This window comes from Sphaeramia orbicularis, chromosome 11 (assembly GCF_902148855.1).
Source record: "Sphaeramia orbicularis chromosome 11, fSphaOr1.1, whole genome shotgun sequence".
In the NCBI taxonomy this organism is placed as follows: Eukaryota; Metazoa; Chordata; class Actinopteri; order Kurtiformes; family Apogonidae; genus Sphaeramia; species Sphaeramia orbicularis.
The window spans coordinates 10093475-10120896 of record NC_043967.1 but is presented as its reverse complement, the minus strand read 5'-3'; the positions used below and the strand labels follow the sequence as shown (position 1 = coordinate 10120896).

General features: G+C 37.8%; 1 pseudogene; it reads left to right on the top strand.

Annotated features, from left to right (window-relative positions):
- LOC115427983 (potassium voltage-gated channel subfamily KQT member 4-like) overlaps positions 1–27422 on the top strand; it is a 63250-nt pseudogene that overhangs the window by 29070 nt on the left and 6758 nt on the right.

The following is a 27422-nucleotide window of genomic DNA, read 5'->3' as shown; positions in this document are numbered from 1 at the left end:
AGAATTAACCTAACATACATGTTTTTAATAGAGCGGGGAAAGCAGAAGAAACCTTAACTCGCAACTTTCATATTATGAGCTGCAAGTTTTAAACACTGTCACCTGAAAGTAGTTAGTACTCTGAAAGAAATGACACACGCTGCATAACAATATTCTAACAATTTCTTGTTGAAGTTGAACCCACACTGAGGGTACATTTTCATGGGATTCTAAATCCACTACATTCGATGATTGTACCTAACTTCAGTTTTGAACATAATGATGCCTGATTTGGTGTTTTTGCACCCACTGTTCATTCCTTTTTCATGTGAGACCTGTTCATACTGACATCTTTTTTTTTAAAGTGCAAAACATAAGACTCAGTAACAGCGTAACAACAAAGTGGTGTTCAGGGGGAAGTTTTTTTGGTGAAACATTGTTATATTTTCAAGTTTGCCATGGTATTAAAATGACCAAAAAAACTGTAGCTACATCTCAGAGGTTGGTATTGTTTTATGTAGCAAGATACACATAGATAGCAGAAAGGAGGAGACTGAGACTAAAACAGGCAATGGCAGGATTATCAGTACAGTCTGTGAGCAAGACTATTATAATATGAAAATAGCCAGTTATCCCATACAATTGCATATTTATGGTACAGAAAAAGTGGAAGTAAACTGAAAATGTTATGTGCACATCTCCTTTCAGTCAGATTAACCAACTCATGACACATATACACCTCACACATATCGCATAATTGAGTTTCTTTTGTTAAAACCAACTTGTCCTATTTTACCCAGTAATTTTTTAGTACATACTTACATCAGTGTTAAATGAATGTTTTGACAAACCAAAAAAAGTGTTTAGACTTTCATAGGTGTCAGTGATTGGTACTGAACATCATGAAACTGATATTTTCTGAGCTGTTTATTGTCTGAGAAATATCAAATCTCATTTTGTTCCAGTCTTATCTTTGCCGTATGGTGTGCTGTGGGGAAAAGTCTGAGTCTGGGCTTTGTCTTCAGCACTCAATGGCACTTTTGTGGCTCGTCTGTTCATTTTTGCCGTACTGTTTGACCTGATTCTAGTGCAGGTGGTAAAAGAGGTTAGTGCTGGTTGATTCAGTTGTGGGAATCAGTTTGAAGCCTAATATACAAAGTTTCAGTTTTCTGGTCTGTATTAGACTTTTCATACCAAAACTACACTCATGGGACACAAGTAACTCCTTTAGAATTGGTTAAATTCTGTACTCAAGTAGAAGTACACATTCATCTTCTTCACCACGGTAAAGGTGTAAAAGGTACGGGTTCTGGAATGTACTAAGTAAAAAAGTAAAAAAAATAGAGGAACATTTGTACTGTATATTTTGGAAAAAGCTGACCAAACCCTCTGTCATGTAATTTAATGCAAAGACTATTAAACTCTACTGACCTGGTGTTTGATTGGGTTTGATTGTGATTGACATTGTGACATTCCCTCCCTGATTCATTTCTGTAGTGAATAAGGCAAAAAATCAGTAAAAGTGTTAAGAATTTGTCTTAATACCAAACTATTTTTGCAAAGTGTGGGAGTGGTATTCAAATGACTGCAACCTGCAACTTCACCACTAGATGTCACAAAAATGACACATTGAACCTTTAAAACCAAAGTATAAGCCTGTATTTTTAGGAATAGAAAATACAGATACTTTTCTTTTAATATAGGGAGTAAAATCTTAAATGTAAATACTGAAATGAAGTACCCATACGTGAAACTCTATTAGAGGCAGTAAAAAGACATCTTCATTGTCATCTTTGTTTTCGTTGTCGTCTTCGTTGTCATTTTTGTCATCGTTTACATTGCCGTTTTGTCGTCATCTTCGTCATAATCTTGTTTGTCGTCGTCTTTGTTTTCAGTGTCATTTTCTTTGTCATCGTCTTCGCCTTCGCCGTTGTCGCCATCAACGTTTTCATGAGCCATTTCTTCAAACATCTTCTCTCACGAAACTACTGGTTGGATTCATTTAAAATTTAGCTTCCTTGGGACAATGTCTACAAAGCTTGTTCACAGTTTTGAGATGCTTTGATTTTTGAATTTTTTATGAATTTTTGAAATGTTAAAAATGTGCCTTTGCTTATAATGGACCATATTTTGATGGCTTATAAAATGGAAATGGTTACAGATATCAATTTAGTAACTGTTGAGCACTGATAGGAAGTCATATATGGACTTTCATTTAATTAGCTGAGTTCTCCTCCAGTGAAAGAACCACCCACTTCTATTGGGAGATTGATCTCCTGCATCAAGACCACAGGACCCTAGCATAGCGCCAGAATCTGACAGCCTAAGTTGTTATTGATTCTTGATAGAACGTGCCGGTGTGATACAGAGCCATTGGTCTTATATTTGGTTATATTACACAGCCCCAGTGCCTCCTTTTTCCTGACTCCAGTGATCCAGTTGTGTAAAAGTTGAGCAAGCAACGGTGAAATGTCACTGTTACACACATGGTGAAGTGACAGCCTGTGTACTTACTGAAGGATTTGTAGAGCCTGTGCTAATTAGGGTAGTGTGTGCTAACAATACCACAGCTAAATGTCAGGGCTCCTTCACCCCGGTTGCATCTCTGAGCTGTGGATTGTGCACTTTACTGACAAGTCAATAAGCAGCAAAGAGCAGGAAGCAGAGGGCGATTTAGAGAAAGCAGAGCCTGTCTGCTGGTTAACTGCGAGAAGAAGACCTGACTCCATATATGGGTTGGTGCGTCTCATTATAAGCCCATTCAGGTCTTTATGATAGTCCCCATTTCTTCCAGTTTAGTGAATAAGTGATGTCAACGCTGTGCACATAAATCATACAGTTACATTTTCTCCCCACCCTCTTTTTCCATTATCACATAAATTTTCTATAAATGATGCGAACAATTTCACACTGAATTGTCTTGCGTGTCATAAACCTCACTGATATTCCCATCAGGTCAAATCACCACCAATCATCCAGAAATTGTGTGCAATTATTATTAATCTAGTTCCCAACAGACATAATACTGAAAACACACCAAGACACCATTTTCACATCATGATTTTACGCCTCCTCTGTGGTTACAGCTTCATTTCCCTCCATTTGCTAGATATGTAACCACACATATATTTCCCTCTCTAACTATCTGTAACACATACTGTATGTGCACAGAGAAATGTCATTAAGTCACACAAAACCACTAGTGTCAAACACAGGAAAATATTATGAATGTCATGTGCTGCACACACTTTTTTCAACATTTATGTGTATATTGTGCAGATTCTAACTGCAAAACAAACTCTTGAGGTTTTTTTGGGGGAGAATTTAAAGGAATGAAATGAATGTTTTTGGTAACTGGTTGCACAAGTATCATGCATAAACCGATCTGTTACATGAGTTGGGGTTGATGAGAAGAAAAGAGCGTTGGGTGACAAATGAAACAAGCATTGAGGATGAAGTATGTAGAAGAGGAACACAGAAATAGCAGCAGGTACAGTTACAGGCCAAAGCAGGCTGTAGTTAGTTTGGTGTTAATATTATGTCCATCCATGTTCTGTAAATCTATATTATCAGTCCTTGTCTTTCTTGTTTTCTTTATCTTATATTTGAATAATTCCTGTGTTGTTATGTGGAGACTTCCAAGTTTTTTTCCAACGTTTCTTAATCGACTGCATTCCAAGATATTTTAATTTTCATTTTTAGTAGATTCCTGAATGTGAAAGCTGTATCTTTCTATAAAAACATAAAGGTCGTCTGTCTGTGGGGAATTGTGTTCTCAGATGGTATACAGTGCTCAACGTTACTATTATGTCCAGTGTAATAATTTACACTCAGTGATTTCTGATGTGTTTGATTTCTTTAGTCAAACTTGTCCTGAATTATTATTTTTACTATGAAAACACATTAAATTAAGACACATTAAACATGTGAAGGGGGTGTTTCACATAAGTCTGAGACCTTTGTGTCCCTTACTATATTTCTCCACTCAGTTCTGTTTGCTTCTTTTTTGAAATTACATTTATCAGAAATGCTGTGGTGAGGTGAGTAGGAGGTGAATAAGGAGATGAGCTCATGGATGTACAGTGATGTGACGTCAGTTCCCCCAGTGTCCAGTTATGGTACAGCAGTGAAAAGAGACATCTGTAAAACTGCTGACAGGGCAACAACTACAAACGAGGTCATAAATTACTCTGTTCATTATCACTTTTTAAAACATGAAGGTTTATTTGACTTAAACCTTCTGAAAATCCCTAAAAAGACATTTTAATATCTGTAATATGTTTTTTTTTCAGAACCATACAGTAACAGAGGTAGTTTTCCATCATTTTAGACTGAAAGTGGCTCTCCAAAACCTCTTTAAAAGTTGCCTTTTTCCTCAAATCTATACACCTCCTCTTAGTCTTTGCTTTTTCTTTTGTCAAACGACTGAAATTGATTCACTCAAAGAAGTGAAGGCTAGCTGTTTTCTCTACATTATCTTACATCACCCATGCACTTTGTATTTTTACCTTTTACCTTCCTTTTATTACCTTGTATATATTTTTTATCTGTAGTATAGAGTTAGCTTTTGTATATTTTAGTAGTAATTAGTAGTATTTTAGTAGTATTTGTATATTTAATATTTTATCTCTCTACTTCTTGTATATGCCAATATTTCTCAGTATTTTGTGTGATATTTTTCTATAGCCTTTTTTGCACTTGTGTTTGCTGCTAAGCAGATTTTCATTGTTCCAATCAACAGTGACAATAGTCGCTGTTCCATTGACCCTCAAACTGCGTGAATATAACTTGCGCATGAAAATGTATCTAATGGAAAAACAACAATTTTGCCAAAACTCTAATTTTTTGATTAAAATTTGAATTTTGAGCTGTCAGGAGGTGGTATTTCAGGCATAGAGAAAATGGTATAACATACAAAACTGAAATGTGAAAACCTTTTTCCACAACTTGAGTCACATGAGTAAAAAAAAAAACGGATGTTGACGGACGTTACAACAAGTGACGAAGAAGAGTTTTAAAGGAAGCATAGCATGGTATGTGTGGACACACCAGGAAACCCAATCATTTTTTAATTTAGTACGGGATAGAGGGGTAATATATAATAATAATGAATATATCTGTAAATCAACGTGATATTTATGTTCATTGCCATGTTTATGGCACGACTTCTCATGTCATCTCACAATAATAAATAAACAAATAATCACATTTGTGATTTAATGGAAAAACCAACATTATGCGCTTCTGTTTTTTTTTTTTTTTTTTTGACATTTAGTAAATATCGGTCAAGTTTTGCGCATATATCCAATGAAAAAGATTCTATTCTTTTCTGTTCTGTGTGTTATTGTTGTGCTAGTGGAAAAATGTTAATGTAAAAATTGTTTTTATTTGAAGCCAAACACCAGACTTAACAAACAGTAAAGTATGTCCACATTTTTGTTTATATGTGACCTCATCTAGGTTTTTTTGCACACCTCTAAGGTCAAATATGTCATGTTGTAGCTTTGTTGGTGGAGTTTTAGTTTTATTTGAGACTATATGACATGTGTCCTCTTGTCATCACAAACACATGAATTTTGTAGTAAATGGACGTAATTTAGATCATGAGCATCACTGTTAGGTTGCCAGTTTTGGCCCAACGGTAAACTGTTCACAGCTCGTAAGACTCTTGCTCTGTTAGTATATTTATAACAAACATAATTTTATGTTCATCATGTTGTCATGTTGCTTATTATTAATGAAAAACAACTTAGATTTTGTGCCATTACACCATTGGCATAGGTTGCTGATGTTGAACACTTTTTAATGCGATGCAGTAGTTTCACTCCTACTATGTTGGACTGAAGGCTCTTATCATCTGTTTCCTTCTGAACTCTATGAGCCACTTGCTGAGGAAAAAAGCAAGGGGTCTGTTTCTAATAATACATCCATGTCTGAGCCTCATGACCACGGAAGTAAAACAAAAAACATGTAGCCTTGTTTGCAGTGGGAATGACTAAACTGACTGCACCAAATGTGAAATGTTTCACACATTGAAGACTCCATGGTTGACAAAATGGCTTTTTAAGTAGCATATTTTGTGAGAGAAATAAATTTAACAAGCTCGCGTCTAAGTGTTTTCTCCATAGTTGTGGTCACCTTTTTCCAAAATGAATTTGGAATTATGCCTCAGACCTATAAAAGCTGGATCCAAAAGAAAACCATTCAAATATGGTTACTAGGAATTCTCAGGAAAAGAGTCACTGAAAAGAGCTGCTGTTAGAAACACTTTTAAATCGACCATATCCTCACACCAGGTAAAAAAAAAAGGCTCCAGGACCTTGAATCCAGTCGTGTCAGAGTGTGTCGTATCAGATCATTTTGTTTGCGACTAAGTGCAGAGAACAATTATTCAGTAACAGGAAGAAGCGTTCTGTTTACCTGACATTAAAAGATTAGTTTTAATGAATCAGAAACAGGGAACGAAGGATCCCATTAGGACGTGATGTGACACTGGCTGAGTGCTAGTGCAGGCCCAGTGTGTTTGCATGTGTGTTGGTAGCAGATACTTTTATAGCTGTTGTGACTGAGAGTGACATTCTCCAGTGAGGAAAATGTATCAGTCTAATTGGCACTCTGTTTGAAATGCATCATCTGCCGTCAGACAGTGGAACAGTGTGGCAGCCGCTGGATCTTTTAGGTGTATGTGTGTAAAGAGCTTTTGGATTTTAAAAATGATTTGTACGGAAGTGTCTGGTAGTGCTGCTCGTGATACAAACTGCCAAGGTTGCACCTTTGTGAGCATTGTGACCACCACTCATTACACAACCCTGTTTCTCTCAGTTATGTAAATAATTGATCTAGCAGTCACGTAATATTCCTGAACATTCAGAGGAAAACAAACACATTCCTCTTGTTTTAACACAACACTCTCATGTCAGGTTTTTTTTTTTCCCCCTCCCTTCTCCCTTCCTCTCTTCTCAGGGCAAGCGCCAGTACTAGAGCCACTAAATCGCTCAGTCAGCTTCTTTTGCTGTGAAAAAGCACTTTTCATCTCCTATTTGTTTGTGTGTTATTTTTTTTTTGTTCCTGCCTTGAAAAGTTTGCTGTCCCTGAAGGAGGAGGGGTAGCTGGCGGGCCTATAGACTGGCCTGTTCTGAGCTGTGCTCTGCAGCCTACCTGTGCACATTTTGCCTGCAGTCGCTATTTAAAGGGAGGGAAATGCTATTAATATCTTTCTACTGTTTCCACCTTTCTCCTCTTTTTCTCCTTCCCTCCCTTCTCTTCCTCTGCTGACGACACTCACTCCTCCTTCTCACTCTCTGCTACAGCATCACCTTTCTCCTGTTTCCTCACTTACTCCTCTCTGTGGAGCAGCACTGGAAGAAGTAATCAGATCCTTGTATTATTTTAAGTAATGTACCAATACAACGGTGTAGAAATACACTACTACATGTCAAACGTCTGCATTCAAAACCTTACTGAAGAAATAGTATGCAAGTACATCAGCAAAATATATTTAAAGGATGAAAAGTTAAAATAGATGTTATGCAGTAAAACGATCCTTGTCAGCCTTTTACTATTACATATGAGGTGGATTGGATTCATTCTACTTCTGTTTTAATGTGTAAGTTGCCTTTTAATAGTGTTAATAAAGTGTTGATTTTTCAATCCACAACAATCCCTCATATTCTATAATACCAGTGTCTGTTTGTAGCGTTTCCTTTGTGAAAACCATGACTCTCTAAAAAGTCACCTTTTCATGAACTCAGAAAACCAGATCTGCTTTCCAGCTCTGTGATGATGCATTTTACAGTAAATCCAAGATTTATTTAGCTTAGAAAGAACCTAAAAAGGATCACAAAGCAAAAACACAATCTGAAAAATAATAAATCTGTCAGACAAATAAAGTGTAAAAGTATAATAGTTACCACATAGATGTAGTGGAAATGCTCAAGTACTTCTATCTCAGTTTGTACTTAAGTACAGTACTTGAGTTAACGTACTTAAGTAGTAATACTGCAGTGTCGGATAGTGGCAGATGTCAAATCCTGGGTTTTTCCATCAGAACCAAGTGTCCCTGAAAATCCAACTGTTCATGAGTTCAGAAAAACAGTTTTCAGTTTTGTGACAATGTTTTTACTGCAAATCCAAAAGTATTTTTGAAGAGTTTATGTAGCGTAGGGAGGAGAATTTTCAGCTCAACCCATGTACTGTAGGTAGCGCTTCATCTTTCAGTTTATAACAAACATTCAACATCAACATACTTTTGGAGATACTTGGTTTTCATTGGACAAGAAGGGGATGAAAAACCTGAGATGTAAGTTGAAAAACTGTCAGTAATGGCGTAAAAATGCATTTAATATTTAATGTTTGTCTCTCAAATGTTATGAGCTTCAGTAGAAAGTTGCATAAAATGGAAATACTCAAGTAAACATCAAGTACCTCAAACCTGTACTTGAGTTTGAGTACTGGAGTAGAAGTATGGAGGTTGATTCTGCCGCTGTGGACCACTGCTGTTGTGTATAGATGTCTATTGAAACTGTGAGGGGCAACATTTCCAAGGTGATGTTTGACATCAGTTCACGATACATGTCAGCCTCTGCTATAAATACATGTCATGTTCTAATTGAACATCTTTGCGTATGTTTAGTCTTTATGTTTACCCATGTGTCCTTGTGAGCGGTGGCACTGCTCACGCATGCTCTGTTCAATAGTGCTCCTCTTTTTGTTTGTGGACCTGCCCCACGCGCACAAACATTTCACGGGTCAATTCCTGAGAGCGGCTGTCAGGCCCTCATCGATCAGACCTGGCGCCGCATGCACACGCAGGTGGCCTGTTCATGTCCTGTACAGGTACGCACACGTGTGTCTGTTAGCTGTACATGTAGAAAAAATCTGCCCTGACACCTTTCGATTTATGTCCACCTTCACCTTGTAGCTGCTGTTTTTCTCATCTCTGCTCTTTTCTTTTTGTCATCTTATCAACCATCTATCTTTTCATCATTTTACCTCTATCATTCATGTATCTTCCCTCCCTGTTACCGGCCTGTCTTCACCCTTGGCCTCCTCAGCTGTGTGATACCGATAGCTGCTTTATCATCCAGCTGCGATTGAATCAAAGGTCCTCTCTCCTGCTGAGAACACTAACCTCACATGCACCCATCAGAATCAGAATATTATATTTAATCATCAGGTGTTACTGTCACTCCATTCAAGTGTAATAGTAAAAAAAAGTAGCAGGGAAGAAATGATCAGTACAACAGAAAAAGAAAAAAATAGTTAAAGCTGTAAATATACAAACATATATATATAGCTCTGAATATATATACACACACACAAAAAAAAATTAGAACAGCAGTTTTTACAACATGTACTAGACAATATGTTATCAATACGATAATTTAAAATATATATATAAGTGTGCAAAAATATAGTTGTTTGTAATTATAATTAAGAAATTATAAAGTAGAATTAAACACTTTGACGGCCACAGGCAGGAATTATTTCCTGTGTGGTTCAGTGGTGCTTTTGGGTGGAATCAGTATCTCATTGAACGTGCTCTTGTGACTGACCAGCACGCCATGGAGTGGATGAGTGGAATTGTCCAGTACTGTCTTGATCTTAGACAACATTCGCCCTCTGACATCACTGTCAGAGAGTCTTACTCCATCCCCACAACATTACTGGCCTTGTAACCCTCAGCCTGCTGCTTTAGCATGCAATAGCCGTGCAACGCGGTGCTACACATTCTCACATGTGTTTATTAACTGCAGTAACATCTATTCATCTCACTCAAATATTTTCACAGTCGTGTCAAAGTAACATGAGATCTTTTCACTTATGTATGCTTACAGGAAAACAGCAGTAAAAGCACCCCCCCTGCCCCTGCCTCCATTAAAAGCAATCTGTAAGCTGCTGTACATTTATTTGATGTCTGCCCCACCAGCGGTCCAACGGCCCTCTGGAGCTTTACCGGCCCTGAGCCAAATTGTGCGCACTTTATACATACAGATGGTTGTATTGTGTAACAGTGATCGGTTAGAGTTTCAGGGGAGAGATACTAGCGATGTGAATGAACCAGAATTGTTTAGACAAACACACAAAGACTGGTCTTCTCTTCTCTTCTCTTCTCTTCTCTTCTCTTCTCTTCTCTTCTCTTCTCTTCTCTTCTCTTCTCTTCTCTTCTCTTCTCTTCTCTTCTCTTCTCTTCTCTTCTCTTCTCTTCTCTTCTCTTCTCTTCTCTTCTCTTCTCTTCTCTTCTCTTCTCTTTCTTTCTTTCTTTTTATGTCTTACTGTGCTTGCATTTTTCTTGATTCTCCACAGTGTCCACGAGACAAATTACACTCAGTTGGCTTTTGGAGAAAAGTCAGATATTCTCCGTATATAGCAGAGCATGCATTTCTCTTTCTAAAAGTTCTGGAGCAATTAGTAATGCAGACAGGCGTACAGTAAATCCTCCTGAGCAGCTGACTTTCATAAATTATTTTCTTCGTTACATCGTGGCATTCTTTTTGATTAAAAAATGAACAGGCCTGTTAGTTAGTCACAGGCTTCACTTTATTGTCACCTAACGCCTGCTCTGGCCCTTTGTTAAAGCCAGTTGTATTAGATGAGGCAGTATCACACACACTGAGCATCCAGTCTGAAAGTTAGCGAAAAGGCAGTGAAAAGTACTGCTAAAAAGTAAACAGTGTTCTATAAAAAGATGCTATGATTAAAAAGAAGTGTACAATTCCCATATAAAAAAAACCTGAAGACAGAATGCAAATGAAGACAAAAAAGATCATCCAGAATCCAGGGTCTGTCATGGTCTGCGTTTGTGCCCGTGCCCTCAGTTCCCCTTACAAAGGTCATTTGCACTTGTGTGATGAATTTCAGGATCCGACGTCAGTGGACAAAGAACTCCTGAATTTGACAATACCCACTTTCCCTTTGCAGGTCTCTCCTCTGAGTCCAAACCCAAAGACTAAATATAGAGGTAGAAGTTTCACCCCACTTCTCCAAACATCTGAGCACAGCGTAGATTATCTTTAGTCCACAGAGGGGGGTAGGATTCTTGTTTCCTGTCACACCACATATGCTGAAAGGTAACTATAATTATACTTCCCCAGAAAAACTTCAAACACTGCAGTTTTAAAGCTGGAATGTACATTGAGATTTTGGGACAACAGATACTGACTTCAAGACCACAATTTTTCCAGGCGCGTCCACGTATATTTCACTGAGATAATGTAAAACCACATTGTGCAAACAATCCAAAGTCCTGGCGGAGGAAACAGAGGGTACGTGTACTGAACTGGACTGATGCAGTCCATTCTGTGTCCCCTTAAGAGAAGCTTCAGACACAAAATGTGACGTCAAAGACCATGCACTGATGAACACCTTAAGACGTGTTTACAAGAAGAATAAGACAAAATGGAACATGAAGCACTTCCTGAAAGTCTTTAAGTGCTGTGAAAAGAAATGGACACTAGATAGTACTTTAATGTCTGATATTTTTTCTTTTTTGTAATATGTTGGAAGGGTTGTGTGCCTCAAAAAAGCACACAAACATTATCAAGGACAGTTCACACCCTGGACACACTCTGAACTGTTGCTGTCAGGTAGACAGTGCAGAACAATAAAGACAAGGACTAAAAGATATAAGAACAGTTTTTACCAAACAGCAGTCAGCACATTCAATACTAAAAACACATCTGATGTGTAATATGTTTTAGAAAGGATCAGTGCAATAACAGAATGTACGCTTGTGTGTGAGTGACGGGTTTCTGCTTGTTTTTTTTTACCTATTTATTTTAGCTGCTTTTATATGTATGTTTAGAGTAGATTTTGTATATGATGTACAGATTGAACAGGCAACATGTCCGGGGTGTACACCGCCTTCGCCCATAAGTAGCTGGGATAGGCTCCAGCGATTCCTGTGACCCTAGTGAGGATGAAGTGGATTCAGAAAATAATGAATGAATGGACTGATTGGATGGCTCTTTTAAATTGTGTTGTACTTATTACGATGACAATAAAGATATTGTATTTTATTCAATTCAAAATTGAAACAAGGTTATATTTTGAAAAATAAAACATTAATTTCATGAAGTGAAATGTCAAATAATGTCCTTTTGTATTGTTTCCACCATAATATAGATTAAAGATAATTTTAGTAATCACTTTTCATTTCAATGGACTGTCTACCTCTATGAACACATACATGCATTTCTCAGTCTCTACATACAGCAGGAATATACTGGGTATATATAATAATAATAATAATAATAATAATAATAATAATAATAATAATAATAATAATAATAATAATAATAATAAGAAGAAGAAGAAGAAGAAGAAGAAGAAGAAAGTTTATTTTTGTGTTTTACAATAAAATACATAGGCAACAAAACACACAGATACATACATAGACAAAAGCATAAAAACATAAAAGGAAATGGTGATACCCCCCCCCCCCCAATTAAAAGCATGTCTAAACAAGAAAGTTTTCAGTTGCTTTTTGAAAGACTCAATCGAATTTAAAGTGTGAAGTGCCAGTGACAGGGCATTCCAAAGTCCCAGGGCCACAATATGTAAGTAACATCGAAAACTATAATTTAAGAAAACAGTAAAGATATTCCTGAAGCTGTATGAGCTCATCTGAACGAAGAGAAAAATAGCTCAAGTTGAAAGAAGAACTCTGGGAAGTTTGGTATAATGTAGCACAAGACAGTCGATCTAAGAGAGTTCAAGATGTACAAGTACAAGCACAGATCACACTACATAATGATATTTGCCTGTAGAAGCCATTTCATTATGATTTAGCGCATATTCTACACATTTTTGTTTGTATCTCAGTAAGGAAACTTTTGATTTTTGCATAGTACTATTAAAATGTAAATATTTAAATATATTATCCTACAGTACATACAGAGAAGGATACACAAATATATTCCATATTTCTTTAAGGTTGTATACATTTTCTCCTCTTCAGCTTCAATTTGTTATTCCTTTCCTGATATCTTTATTGAAATATTTTAGTACAATAATATTTTGTTGAGGCAGGACATTGTACACTGTAAAGCACTCAGGGCAGAGCAGATTTTCTTTCGATGTCCCCCTCGAGAACAGCTCTGCTGATTTGGTGGATTTCGACTGATGCTTGGCTCTTAATTGACATTTCCCTGAAAAGGAGGGGAGGGAAGGTGGATAGCAGGACCGGGGTGGATGATGGTGAGGCTGAAAGTGTGTCCTCAGCAGAAATGTGACTCCATCTCCATCACGCGTCTCCTTGACTTTTTAATTTATTTATGTATTTATTTATTTATGAAATTGTTAATATACTCCATACATTTGTTTGTTTACATGGGACAATATAAGCTTGGCTTCTTTCTTTTCAGACACAAAGTATTGTTAAAGAGCCACAATGAAATAGCTATAGATTGTGTGACGTTTGTTTTTCTTTTTTTGGTTGACTTATTTCCTTCAATATATTGGAGTCTATCTATCTATCTATCTATCTATCTATCTATCTATCTATCTATCTATCTATCTATCTATCTATCTATCTATCTATCTATCTATCTATCTATCTATCTATCTATCTATCTATCTATCTATCTATCTATCTATCTATCTATCATGTTTAGAGAATAATACAGACAAAACCAAATGTTATTATTTTGAAGTGATTTATTACTTAGATAAAAGATGTTGAAGATGAACCATCAGTGAACTGTGAAATCATCTGTGTTCAGTCGAGTATCAGTGAGCCTTAAAGGCAGAAAAATCTATCTATGAGGAGAGGTGTTGTCTTGATGGTTGAACTCAAGACAAAATGTGATCTAACAAATAAGCATCTGGGATTTTCTTCCATAAATGATAAATACAGCAGCATTAAAAGCCATCCGGAAGTTTATTTGGTGGGAGGAGTTCAAGTGGTGTTTTTCAGCCATGTACGCGTTTCAAAAGGGATTCTGTCTTAACTTCCTCTTGTGACTTGAATGATTTCTGTGACGTTTGTTATGTGTCACCTAGCAGGAACCCTTTAGATTATACAAACCCACCCTCATTACATTCAGCTGTATTGGAAGTTGCTCCTTGCAGTGTTTTGGAGTTACCGTATGTAAGGATAGTAAATCAGAGTTGTTTTCATAACTTGTTTCTAGGGGAATGTTGTGTTTGCATTTTTGGAAATCCAAGCTGTCGATCTTGCTATCTGTGCTGTAACTTGTTTCCTGTCATGAGGCACAAGTCAATGAAAGAACCCACCTGAGATGCTGCTCCAACTAATCTCCTCCTGATGGGATTACACACAGCGGTTTGAGTTAATTGAGGGGAAACAGACAGACAGTACAGTCAGCATGTTTCTCACTTGATGAATGACTAAAATGCATTGTTTGCAAAGAGTCATCTGAGCAGGTTTTTTTTTCCAAAGTAACTGTGCCATGGTTGAGTTACAAACCCCCCTGTGCTCCGATCACTGGCCTGAGGAATATACAGTAGTAGTCTGGGGGGTGTCTGTTTATTCACATCTGGTGTCCGGTGTCTCTCTAGCTGTCTGAGATCTACTTTGTCTTCCTGTTTGTAGTATCTTGACCATCTAGAGCTGTGACTGGGCAGGCAGACTAAAAAAAAAAAAAAGAAAAAACTGTCCTGCTCATTCACCGATTCTTTCAGTTGTATATGTAGGATAAAAGAGATGTTAGAATATGTGATTTCAGGCCTGACCATATGATAGATCCTATAATGGTAAACTCCTTAAAGTTGCATATGACTTTCATCATGAATTTTTCTTCAAATTTGTAAAACCTGAGTGATAGCCTCCTTATCACTAATCCATAAGTCTTTCCTTGCTAACGCACCTGAATCACTTTCCTCGCAGTGAACAACATTGAAGTGTACCCCATCACAAGCCGTCCATTTGTTTATATACCAAACTAAAACTGAAACCAGAGAATGTGATCTGAGGATAATGTTTGTATGTGAAATAATGCATCTTATTTGAGAAAAATAAAGTCACAAGTCTCCATTCGCAACCTCTCCATTTTCTTTTTCAATTTCTTTCCTTCTTTGCGACTGGGAATTCAATATATTTAAGCTGTGGCCTAAACCAGGCATTTGAGAATGCCAGCTTTGGAATGCAATTTTCCCCCATTTTCTGACACTTGATTCATTAAACAATGAATCATTTAAAATAACTGACAGGATGAAAATAATTAGCAGAATACAATGTATGATTTAAGCCTCATCACGTATTTTCACAGTTGGTAAATCACTCCATTATTTGTCTGATTAATTGCTCAGTTGTTTGGTCAATAAAAATTTCAAGAAACACAGAAAAATGCCTGCAAGTGTTTCCAAATGTCCAATAATATTCAAATTTGAGAGTTTAGAGTCAGGGGGAAAATGCACTAATATGTGACCCTAATGCATGGGTTACGCTGACAGACGATCGAAATAGTTGTCAGTGAATTTAATGGTTGACAGCTAATTGATTACTCAGTTGATATGACCTCTCATCCTCTCTCCCTGTTTGTCCTTCATATCTATGAAACTGATCCCACAGACGAACCTCCTCTGTTCATCTGTTCTGATTTGACAATGAGGGTTATGGTCTGTGTTTTTTTTCCTGTTCCTATTAAATGTATCACCACACAACATTCGGTGACCAATCAGTTATTGCTAGCCTCTGTGCATTAATTACATAAATGTGTTTGTTTTTCAGTACAGTGGGTGACCCCCATCCCTTAAACTGAACAAATTTGAGCAGCTTTTTAATGTGAAGTGCATTTTGTTTCATTTCACACACAGACTTGTTGATCGCATTACTAATCGCTGTGAAAGGGCACCATTGTGCTAGTCCATGAGAATTGGTTTGGCGTCCAACAAAGTGTTCTCTAACTTTGGTCTTTGGCATCTAGACCAGCTGGACCAGCAGCTGCCACCTGGCTAATCCTGCCTCGCTGTTCTGCGTTCACATGACAGGCAGGAAGACGGCAGCTACTGCTGTGATGGAGTGGAACACTAGTGCGTTTAGTGGAAACATTACAACCCGCTAATGCTACAGTATATTTCACTATCAGCCACTATAATGGAGGTCAACTCATAGTAGATTTTTAAAGGCTGATATAATAATGGTATTTTGGAGTAGGAAAATGATTATAGCTGATTAATGGGGTCTTATCAACCATGAAAAAATTAAATTACTGGAAATGAAGTATCTTTGGCTTTATTAGAAACTACAACTGTTGAACTTTACATCTAAGTCAAAATCATTTATACCTAAACAAAAAAGTGAAACTCAAAGTAATTAATCTCTAAATCTAAAACTCAATATAGAAGTAATTCTAAATGTTCTAGGTAATTTTCCATTGTACTGAGCTGTTATTCTGGTTGAAAATCAGCTCATCATTCTGCCACTACTGTACATATATTTGATCTTGGGTAAATAAAATATTTATTTATTGCCATCTACACTGTCATCTCAATGTAATTGATGTTGATGTTATTTATTTTTATTTATTTATTTTCTTATATTTGGTAAATGTGATTCTTAAAAACTGAATTTAATCCCAGACAGCTGATGTCCTGCCTGCTCTGGTCATGGCGCTCAAATATATACTTAATGACATTAAAAACGCACGGTCCAAACATGTGGTGTAATTTCCAGAAAATGATTTGCTCAGGTGCCTATTTTGTATATATTGCTCACGAGATGAGTAATGCAGTTAACAGCTGTATTTTTTCATTCTTGATGTGTGTGATGTCGGCGTTTGGACTAATCCCTTAATGTCGGACACTGAGTTGAATCTCTTGTACAGAGCCACACTGCACTGGTAACTTTAGGTGTGGTCAGTAGTCTATATAAAGACAGCAAAGAAAACCCAAAATGTTTTTGCCAACTCAAAATCCCACAACTTACGATAGAACAGAGAGAACATTGACATGTTACGAGCAGGTCTGAGCTGTGTTAAAGTCGCTTGCTGTCTGCGCTGTCATCACAGTACAGTCAGTTGTCTGAGTGCCAGATCGGTGCCAGATTAGATCGGATCAGATCCCTCAGGACAGTTCCATGCGTCGTCGCTGCACTGCTTGTTTGGAAGCTAGAGGTGGACACACCCAATATTGAATGATGACACTTTCAATTTCTGAGTACCTGTATTCAGTGCACTGAATAAATGTGTTAAGTTAATCACAATATGTCCACAATTCATTCTTTAATGACCAATGCTTCCCTCTTTAATATGAAGGTAACCCCAAACCAATTTATTTAATATATCTCCAAATATACATATTATTCTGACCAGTGCATTTTTAATGGCACTAAGTATATTATAGGCAACAGTAAAAGTGATTTTTTAAAAAAAATCTTGTTTCAATTATTCCGTCATTTACACATATGGCATGTGTCATCTTAGAATATAAAGTATTGAACTGTGAAAATACATAAATAAAAAGACTCAGCACCGAACATCACAGAGGTGATGTCACCATAAATGTCCACAATTTACTCGGAGCTGCTGAAGATGTCTCTGCAGATTCAGCAACTTCTTGGCTCATAAAATAACTGCTTGAACTCATAAACATTATATCATACATATATGTATACACACATATATGTGTGTGTGTATACATATATCATAACATCATATGTGTAAATAATGACACACTTCAGACAGGACTGTTCATGTTTTTTCTGAAGTTCCCTTGGACACAGTGGAAAGGGAGGGACTTCTGCTCTCCATTAGGTAATAAGTAGGATGCATCAATTGTGAAATTCAGTTAAAATCAAATTAAAATTTGATAACTAACTGATGTGATGCTATTTTCTTTTGTTTATTATTTGATTATTTCTGTTTTTATTGTTATTCACTCTTTACTTTGTGTCAGGCCTACAAATAAATATTTTTATTTATCATCTTACATACTCATATTGGCCAATATATTGGTGCATTCTTAGTCGTTGCCTATGAAATGAACTGAAGTTGTGACAGTTTGCTGCCATTACTTTTAGATACATTTGCACATCTCAATAAGAGGGTTTCACCATCTCTAGATTAATATCAATGTCAGCACATGAATGTACTCCCCACATTATAAACACCCAATGTTTACTTTGTATGGACACAATTCTAGTTACAAAAGTAGCTGCAACTAGATGGTGAAGGCTTTATGACTTAGCACACATACAGTAAGGTCTGTCACACTATTTACAGTAAGATATAAAATAACATGTACTTAATAGATAAGAGAGAGAATCTTAAGATTTATTAAATGAGTGTGATCGTTTTATTTGTTCTTTTTGAGTTTTTTTTCCGTTTATGTCGACACATAATGATCAGGAAATGATGTAAATCAAACTAATGGAGAGAAAGTACAACACAAAATATCATTTATCTTCCACCTCCGTCTGAGACCAGCCTCCCAATGTCTGCTGTAGCTCCTTTTAATCTCACTGTCGACAGGTCCACTGAAACAATATCTAACAATAACTTTTTTCCACTAGTTAAGTGTGACACTTAAGTGCCAACATTTTTCTTTTCAGCAGAACACCTTTATAAACATAAATGTTTTTAGTTTGAATACAATGACCATCCTCAGAGTGCAGCATCATTTTTTAAGACTAAAGAATATTTACCATTTAGCAAGATGTTTGTCATCTGCTTAGCATTGGAAGGTATTACATGAAAAGAGGGATATATGGTACAGGTTAAAGGAAGTAAAAAACTGCCCTAAGGGGATTTTACAGTAATAAATTCATAGTTAAAAAAGTTGATACAGAACACACTTTCTCTGTCATTAACTACATTTGACCACAGGCAAGTGAGTGGAGACGTCTCACTTCTTCAGTGTTGCTACAGTAGTGATGAAATGTTTATACTAACATGAGAGCACCAAGAATGCCAGACATTAGCAGAATTAATGCTGTATTTCATTGTAATGTAGCTGTCAAACTGAAGTGGCCATTACTTCAGTGAAACAGTAATCTAAGTCCCAGTGGGTCTCGTTCTTCTTTTGAACTACAATGCAGTGATGCCAGTCCTCATACAACACACATTTCTTCAGAATAATCAGAAATTTAAAGAACATGAGCACTCAAATAAAACAGAAGCTACTGTACATGTGCAGTATCATAGTGCTGTGATCTTATTTTCATTACGTTATTCAGGGCCGGTGAGAAAATCTACTAAATTTAGTTCCAGCATCATGACTTTTGCTGCAGACAGCATATGACTCTGCAGCTTTGCTTGTGTTACGTTATGGATCAACAAATCTTCTCCTGCGTCTTTGCAATTTTGTGTTTTTCTGTTGGCTAATCACTCAGAGAGTGAGCAAAGCCCGTTTTAATGAGATTTACGAAGTCCATTTGTTTTTTTCTCTTAAGGGACAGAGTTATTTTTTTCTAATTTCTGATGTGTGTGTTCCTTGTGATGTGTTTACTGACCTGTGCTTCATTATGTTTGTGTTTCAGTTTTCTGCTGGTGTTCAGCTGCTTGGTGTTGTCTGTCTTCTCCACCATCCCCGAACACCAGAAGTTCGCCAACCAAGGCCTGTTCATCCTTGTAAGACCCACTTCCTTCTCCCTCACAAAAAAGACGAACACACACACACACACAAACGTACAATGACCAACTCAGCATCCATTTTCTGTCCATACGTCGTCCTTTTTCTTAGACACCATCTCACTTACTGCGGCGTGTCTGTATGTGCTTGCATACGTGTTGTTTTGTTTGCCGGCGGAGGCAGAGACAGCCTTGTAAGCAGGTGGGAGGATTCAGGTGTTGTTGACTACGCAGGAAATCACAGACATGATCCACTAATCCTAATAGCCATCCCATAATCTCCCCTCTTCCTCTGCTTTCCAGCTGCTTGAGTGAAAGGTAATGGACACTGGCGTTCTCCTTCTTGACCTGACTTCAGACCCCCCCCTTCCCACCATCTCCTTCCACCTTGCTCATCTATACGTGTTATTTAATGGTCTGAGTCTGGACTGACGTTAGCTCTGTTCACTCTTTGGATCAATCACCCAACCATTAGCAGGCAATCAGCCATTAGCAGACTTTTCTCACGCGAACATTTCCTCTAATGACGGATAAGGTCAGTGCACCTTAAACTAAAACAACAAGGCAGAGCCAAGAGTCACATATTGAAAGGCTGTGAGTTTTATCACCTGAAAGTTTGAAATCATCATCAAATCAATAACTGTAAAAGAAATAGTTGTTTCCAATACTATTACACTCATCCTTGCGAAACATTTAATGTTTTATGTATGAATGTGATTGAAAAGAAAACATATCACAAAGGACAGAGAAGGAAAATAGATGCAAAGGGAAATGTATTAATTTGGTCAAGTTATGAATCATGGCAAATTTGCAAGTACAAGTTTATGTAACAATAAACAAAAAGAAAAGGCAAGTGTTTTATCAAAGTAAGATTAAAAATGCAAAGAATGGCTAGAACAGCTGGGACAAGGATCATGGTTGGACATAAAGGTAATGTCATAAAGGACATATGTGTCTGTGCCTTTGCACTTTGAGTCAGGAGACCCAGACTTTTCTTTATTCTTCTAGTGGTTTGACCTGCACTTTTGTTTTTTGGAAATGTCTTGGAAATGAATGGAAAAGTCAGGATTGTTACTGCCTTTGAGTTAAGGTGTTCATTTGTCCATCAGCCTGTTACATATTCTCATTCCACGATGTTATTCAGACAGGGTGGAGTGGCCATGGATTTTATAGTTTTAGATCAGATCAGATTACATTTTTGAGAATTTTCCAGAAAATTCAATGGTCATTACACTAAAATGCTTTCAAGGGTTGTTGTTTCAGTGGAGCTCCAGATATTAGACGATCTCCCAAACAGTATCTGTCATTAATGTTTTTGTCAAAACCACTTAAACAAAGGCCAAGTCATGATCGAGACTAGAGAGTATCAAGAGTAAGGAAAGGTGAAGTCAAACACAAACCCAGCATAATACACAACAAAGGCATTACAGCAACCAATGTATATATATGATATGATATGATATGATATGATACGATATGATACAATATGATATGATATGATATGAAGATAATGGGTGAGATAATTTCCAGAATGAGGCATCAGACACCAGGGTTCCCACATGGTCTTAAAAGTGGGTGGCTGTCTGGGGCAGCCTGGGCCCGTGGGGCTCGGGAACCTGCGCCTTGCCTGCCCCTGGGTGGCTGGCGCCCAGCTGGGGGTTTGGTGGCTAGTGACCCTGGCCCACTGGGGGCTGTGCTCGGCTGGGGCCTCCGGCTGGGGCCTCCGGCTGGGGCCTCCGGCTGGGGCCTTCCTCTGCCATCTCTGGGGTGTGCACATTTTCGCCTCTCGGGGGAGGCCCCTTGTTATTTGGGCTGTTGTTATTTCTGATATTTATTTTTGCTTAGTTTACTCAGTCCTTGTTCTAGTTATTGTCATCATAATTATCACCATGGTTGTCATTGTCACCATTGTTGATATTTTCTTGTGAGGGTCTTTGCCACCTTTCTTTTCTTTTTTTTCTCCCCCCTTTGCTCTCTCCTTCTCTCTTCCCCCTTTCTTTCCCTTCCTCTTGTTCCTTCCTGTCAGGTTCAGCATCACAATGTAGTTCAACAAAACCCAAAATAAAGACAGTGGAATATCAAAGGGAGCCTCATATATTTTATGAAGTTCCCCTTGACAAAGCAAATTTGTTCAGCGCAACAAGGCAGCCAGACCACCATATGACGCTGAACAAGACAAGTTAAAAAGAAAAAAAAAAAAACAAAACAAAACAAGTTTTAAAAGTCTTGAATTTACAAAACTGCATTTAATACCTTAAAAAAGCCTTTAAAAGGTACTCAATTTAATATGGTAGGTCTGAAGTTATGTTGCTTTAAACTTGATCACTGTGTTGTGTTTAAATGTGTCTGTTAAATGTCCATACTGCAAAGAAAGTAACGTTAGTCGACTCAGTTCCACCCATTCCAACTTGACAATACTGAAATAAGGAACCAATTACAGCTAACTTTGCAGCCCCCAGTGAGAAATGACTCGGAGCGGTGGAAATTAAGGCGCTGGAGTAAATAAATACATTTTCCTTAATTCTAGGAGTCACAAATTTTTGCCAGTATGGCTGTGAAATAGGCCTTGAAATTGGCATTAAATTCTGTTCTAAGTAGTCTTACACAGGTCTTAAAAAGTCCTAAATTTAACTTGTGGAAACCTGTAGGACCCCTAAGACACATCTCAAGTGCTTCACCAGAACCTGTCACTAACATGAGTGCTCGTCTTTCTGATTACAGGAGTTTGTGATGATTGTGGTGTTTGGTTTCGAGTACTTCATCAGGATCTGGGCGGCCGGCTGTTGCTGCAGATACCGAGGATGGCAAGGCCGGCTAAGGTTTGCCAGAAAGCCCTTCTGTGTCATAGGTCAGTGAGTGTGTATGTGCTGTAGTGTGTGTGTGTGTGTGTGTGTGTGTGTGCTCATGTGTAGAGATCTGTACATCATTCTTCTCCATTATCTCCTTTCTTCTTCATTTTCTCTCCAGACTTCATTGTATTCGTGGCATCCTTAGCAGTCATTGCTGCAGGAACGCAAGGCAACATCTTCGCCACCTCGGCCCTGCGCAGCATGCGCTTCCTGCAGATCTTGCGTATGGTTCGTATGGACAGACGAGGAGGCACCTGGAAACTGCTGGGCTCAGTGGTTTACGCTCACAGCAAGGTGGGAGGAAAAGGCTGTTATCTAGAGCACCCAGGGTTCCTATACTTTTTTACCTTCTAAAACTCCCCACTTTTACCAATTTTAAGACTTCTTGGATTTTTTGTAAATAAATGGTTTTGAAGTGCAATTGTTGACATGTACAACATTCTATCTACGCTGTTATTTTGTCAAATAATAATATTAATGATTCAGGGTTTTCCAAGGAGCTTTGATGATGTTTGGGTTCCAGGTCTGAGTTTTGAATTTCTACCTATTTTTATTTGTCTTCATGTTGTTTGTGATCAATATCATACTACATTATATTTGTGAAAGAAATTTGGCAACATTTAATACTTATACTCAAAAGTCTGTGTTTATGGAAGACTTAGGCTCAGCTTAATTATTCAAATATTTGTGTACAAACACCTGATAGGATAATACTTGCTAAAGCTCCACTGCAAATGTCATACTGTTTAGGGAGTTGTTCTCTAAATGAATTTTATATTAATTTGTTTTACGTGGTGTCCAGAATGGCTTGAGGTGCTGTGCTTAAACCCTATGGAGGCAATATTAGCTAGGTCCTGTAGCTCCTAGAGGCAGTTTGGAGCAGGAGTGTGTGTTCAGTTGTCATACCTCTGGCCTTGTTTTTGACAACAGCAAGTTCGCTCTGACCTGAACTCTCACACAGTGGTAAACATCTTGGTTGTGCCGGCTGCAGACTCCAAAATACTTGTGTAATTGATTTGTTTTTTTTTTTAGTAAACAGCATAAGGACAAAAGTCTGGAAAAGCCTTTTCATTTTTTCATACTTTACCTAGGAATGACTAAAATCTAATTCCTTTTTCTCTACTTACCTCTGCTACAAAAACAGGTTTTTCCTACGTCCTCTTTTACTTCTGGATGATAACAGGAGTGTCATGATATTTTAATCTGAACTGTCACACAAATAATTAAATTTAACAATATTATTTTTTAATCTGTTAACTTTATGCCACCACTGTATTATAAGTCTAGAGGTAGTTTAATTATGCACATACTTATAAGAGTTCTTTATTATTATTATAGAATTTTGGAACATATAAGATTATATTTCAGTTTTCCTTTTGCTAATGCAAACTGACTGAAATATACAAATCCCATTACTGAAACTGTAACTTTACTGAAACATTAGACTACTGTGTTTCCGAGCTCAGTGGATTGAGGTGGATGGTGAATCTGTAAGTGCTCTTTGAGATTTGACTGTCTTTCTGTTTTGAAGCTGATAAATTTCCAGGTTCTCCCTTTTATTTTGCCTTAAAACCCAAAAAATGGGATAAGAGCTGTGCTAAGGAGTTTAACTCTGTAATTAAGTCTAAATCTGTGAAGGCTGTTGAAACACAGTTGCTCAAATACTGTGATAATATCATGAAATGAACAGTTGTTGAATAGAACCCAACAAGATGCTGCCTGTCAGACTATTGCAAAGTTTGTGGAAATACTGATAAAATATGTTATTCATGTTAGTTTAACCTATTTGGGAGAATGGAGACAATCATCATGATTATGCAAAATAATCACAGCTCAAACAATGATGTGATGATGTAATAACTGTGTCAGGTTAATATGATTCTAGGTGTAGTATTCTGGATTATTGTGACAGCTGAAGGGAGGCTGAGAGTTTGAGCATTATTCAAAGGCTGGTGAAGGTGGTGGTGACAGTTACTAACATACATAGTACATAGTAGGTCTACTGATGACCAGATACCACCTAATTACATTTACCGCCCTCAAACTCCTCTTTAACTGCTCATTTTTGGCACTTAGTTTGTGTATTTTTGCTGACTTAAACAGCTGATGCCCACTGGTAACAGAACACAGTTAGACAGAGAAAAGATGATGATGATGAATTGATGGCCTAGCCTCACACCACTCTGGAGCCGAGTCAAAATGGAAGTCGAAAGTGATGATGATGGTGGTTTAGCCAATAATGATGATAGTGAAGCAGTAATGACAGCAGGGATTATGATAGTAAAGACGCTACTGCTGCTGCTGTTGACAGTTGTGATTGATGCACCTCCTCTTCCTCTCTCTCCCTCTCAGGAGCTGATTACTGCTTGGTACATAGGTTTCCTGGTTCTGATCTTTGCCTCCTTCCTGGTCTACCTGGCAGAGAAAGACAATAACTCAGACTTCAACACCTATGCAGACTCCCTCTGGTGGGGGACTGTGAGTACTGCATAATACACACGCACTCAGCATTTCTCAGGTTTTTTCTTCTTTTCTGGTATAAGCAAGAGGGCAGCAGACATTACAGTTATAAAGAGCCCTATAATAAGTATAACTGCTCCAGTGAAACCTGAAATTATCCTGCATCAATCAGTGTGGAAGGGTAATATAGATAGCCATAATAATAAGTATTGTTTCTGTTTTAATGACTTAATCAAGACAATTTCATCCCCACACAGTGAAAAGCAAAGCAACAGTGACTTACATATATGTATATTTAAAAAAAAAAAAAACAATCCAAAGGCCTAATGTCAAAGCAGTGTATTTGGATGTCACCCCTCTGTAATCATTTGACTTTCAACTTCAGATAAATCTTTATGGGCAGAGGATTTCTTTCTGTTTTAACTTTGTCTGTTCAGTATAAAGTTATAGGAGGTGGTGATCTCAACCTAGCATCAACACTGGAACCAAAGGAAGAAAATGAACCTGGTTTTATCCACCTGTCACACTTATCAAACCCAGTGTTTACCACATTACAGGGTGAGTCAGAAAAAACGCTCTTTTCATTTAAAGAAATTATACCACTGAAATGGAAATGCTTATTTTTCTTTTGATTATACAGTCATATTGATGTGGTTATTGAGCATGTCTGGCGATTGAATCATTGATTTATGGCATAGCATAACAGAGGGAATGTCCATTGTTTATTGTGCACCGAAATATCTGCCAACACAGTTTATGCCACCGTGAATGAAATTGAAATTGTCAACCATTACAGCATGTTTACTCGCCATCAAAATGTTTTGTCTCAACGAAGTCGTCCGGCACGACCTTCAACCTGGCTACCATTCAGATTGGTTCAAATCTGTGCTCGTTGTCGCATCTCTAACACAGCTCTTCTCGCCATTCGTGTTCGTCGTAGGGCTTGGATTTCAGCCGTGATGCGATTTCGGAGTTCCTGAAGAGTTTGTGGAACAGTCTGATACACACGGTTTTTAAGATACCCCCACAAGAAAAATCAAGGGGGGTCAAGTCCGGGGATCTAGGTGGCCACTCTCTCTCCTGACCCAAACAGACAACTCGATGAGGAAATAATACCTGCAATCGCTGTGGTCTTGCCATGATGAAAACTCCCTGGGCACTGTCATGTAGGCCTATGTCCTGAGTGTGAAAGCAAAGCCCCGACTCCTGTAATTGTTGTCAATTTCAAGTTTGTTCACTGTGGCATACATTGTGTTGGCAGGTATTTCAGTGCCCAATAAACAATGGACCTTCTCTCTCTTATGCAATGCAATAAATCTATGACTACATCACCAGACATGCTCAATAACCACATCAATATGACTGTATGGTCAAAAGAAAAATCAGTGTTTCCGTTTTAGCAGTACAATTTCTTTAAATGGAAAGAGCATTTTTTCTGACTCACCCTGTATATCTGATATTTAAAATTATCAGCTGTAAGACCAACACCCTCAAGAATGAACAGGTTACATGTAATGGACTTATTGTACTTGTGGATGTGCTGTGTGTGTGTGTGTGTGTGTGTGTGTGTGTGTGTGTGTGTGTGTGTGTGTTTTTGTCTGTAGATTACTCTGACCACTATAGGCTATGGGGATAAGACCCCTCGTACCTGGCAGGGGCGTCTCCTGGCTGCTGGCTTTGCTCTTCTGGGCGTCTCCTTCTTCGCCCTTCCTGCTGTAAAGTCTCTTTATTCACACAAACACATACTTGAAAATGTTCCATCAGTGCCATCAATGGTCAAAATTGAACTGATGACTGTTAATGACCTCTGACCTTTAGGGAATCCTGGGCTCAGGCTTTGCTTTGAAGGTTCAGGAGCAGCACCGGCAGAAGCACTTTGAGAAGAGGAGGATGCCCGCTGCCAACCTCATACAGGTATCGCTTATTTTTCTCCTTTTTTGTGTTTATTAAATTCACTCAGCCTTGTGTGTTTATTTTGTGTTTTGTGTGATTGTGTCTGTCTTTAGGCCGCATGGCGTCTGTACTCCACAGATGCCAAGCATTCCTATCTAACAGCCACATGGTACTTCTATGACAGCATGTTACCTTCATTCAGGTAGGTGCTTACAACCGTCATCCATCAGAAAACCAGCCCTGACTTTGCTTCTTTGTTTGAGGTGGAAGAAAAATGCAGTTAGAGTCTTGATCAGCCTCAGAAAGAGCACATATTAAATTTACTGTGTGGACAGCATTTTAGATTTGTGTTTTGCACCTTCTCTTACATTTGCATCAACACTCATGGTAGTTGGAGAGCACTTTCACACCTAACTCATTTGGACAATTCTGCCCCAGAAAAATTATTCAGACAAAAAAAAGAGGTGGTCTTGAGGTGGATCAAACTGAGGTGTTGAATTCAACAAAGTTATACAAGGCTATACTTGACAATAATAAATGAAGAAAAACAAACCAAATAGAAGATGATAAAAAATTAGTCAAATTAACAATATGCTGTTGTTAGACACAGCCTGTCTATAAAGGGATAAGAAACACATGATGATGATGACAACAGAATGTCTTAGACTACATTCAGACAGCAGGTCTAAAAGCACAATTTGGGTTTTTTTGG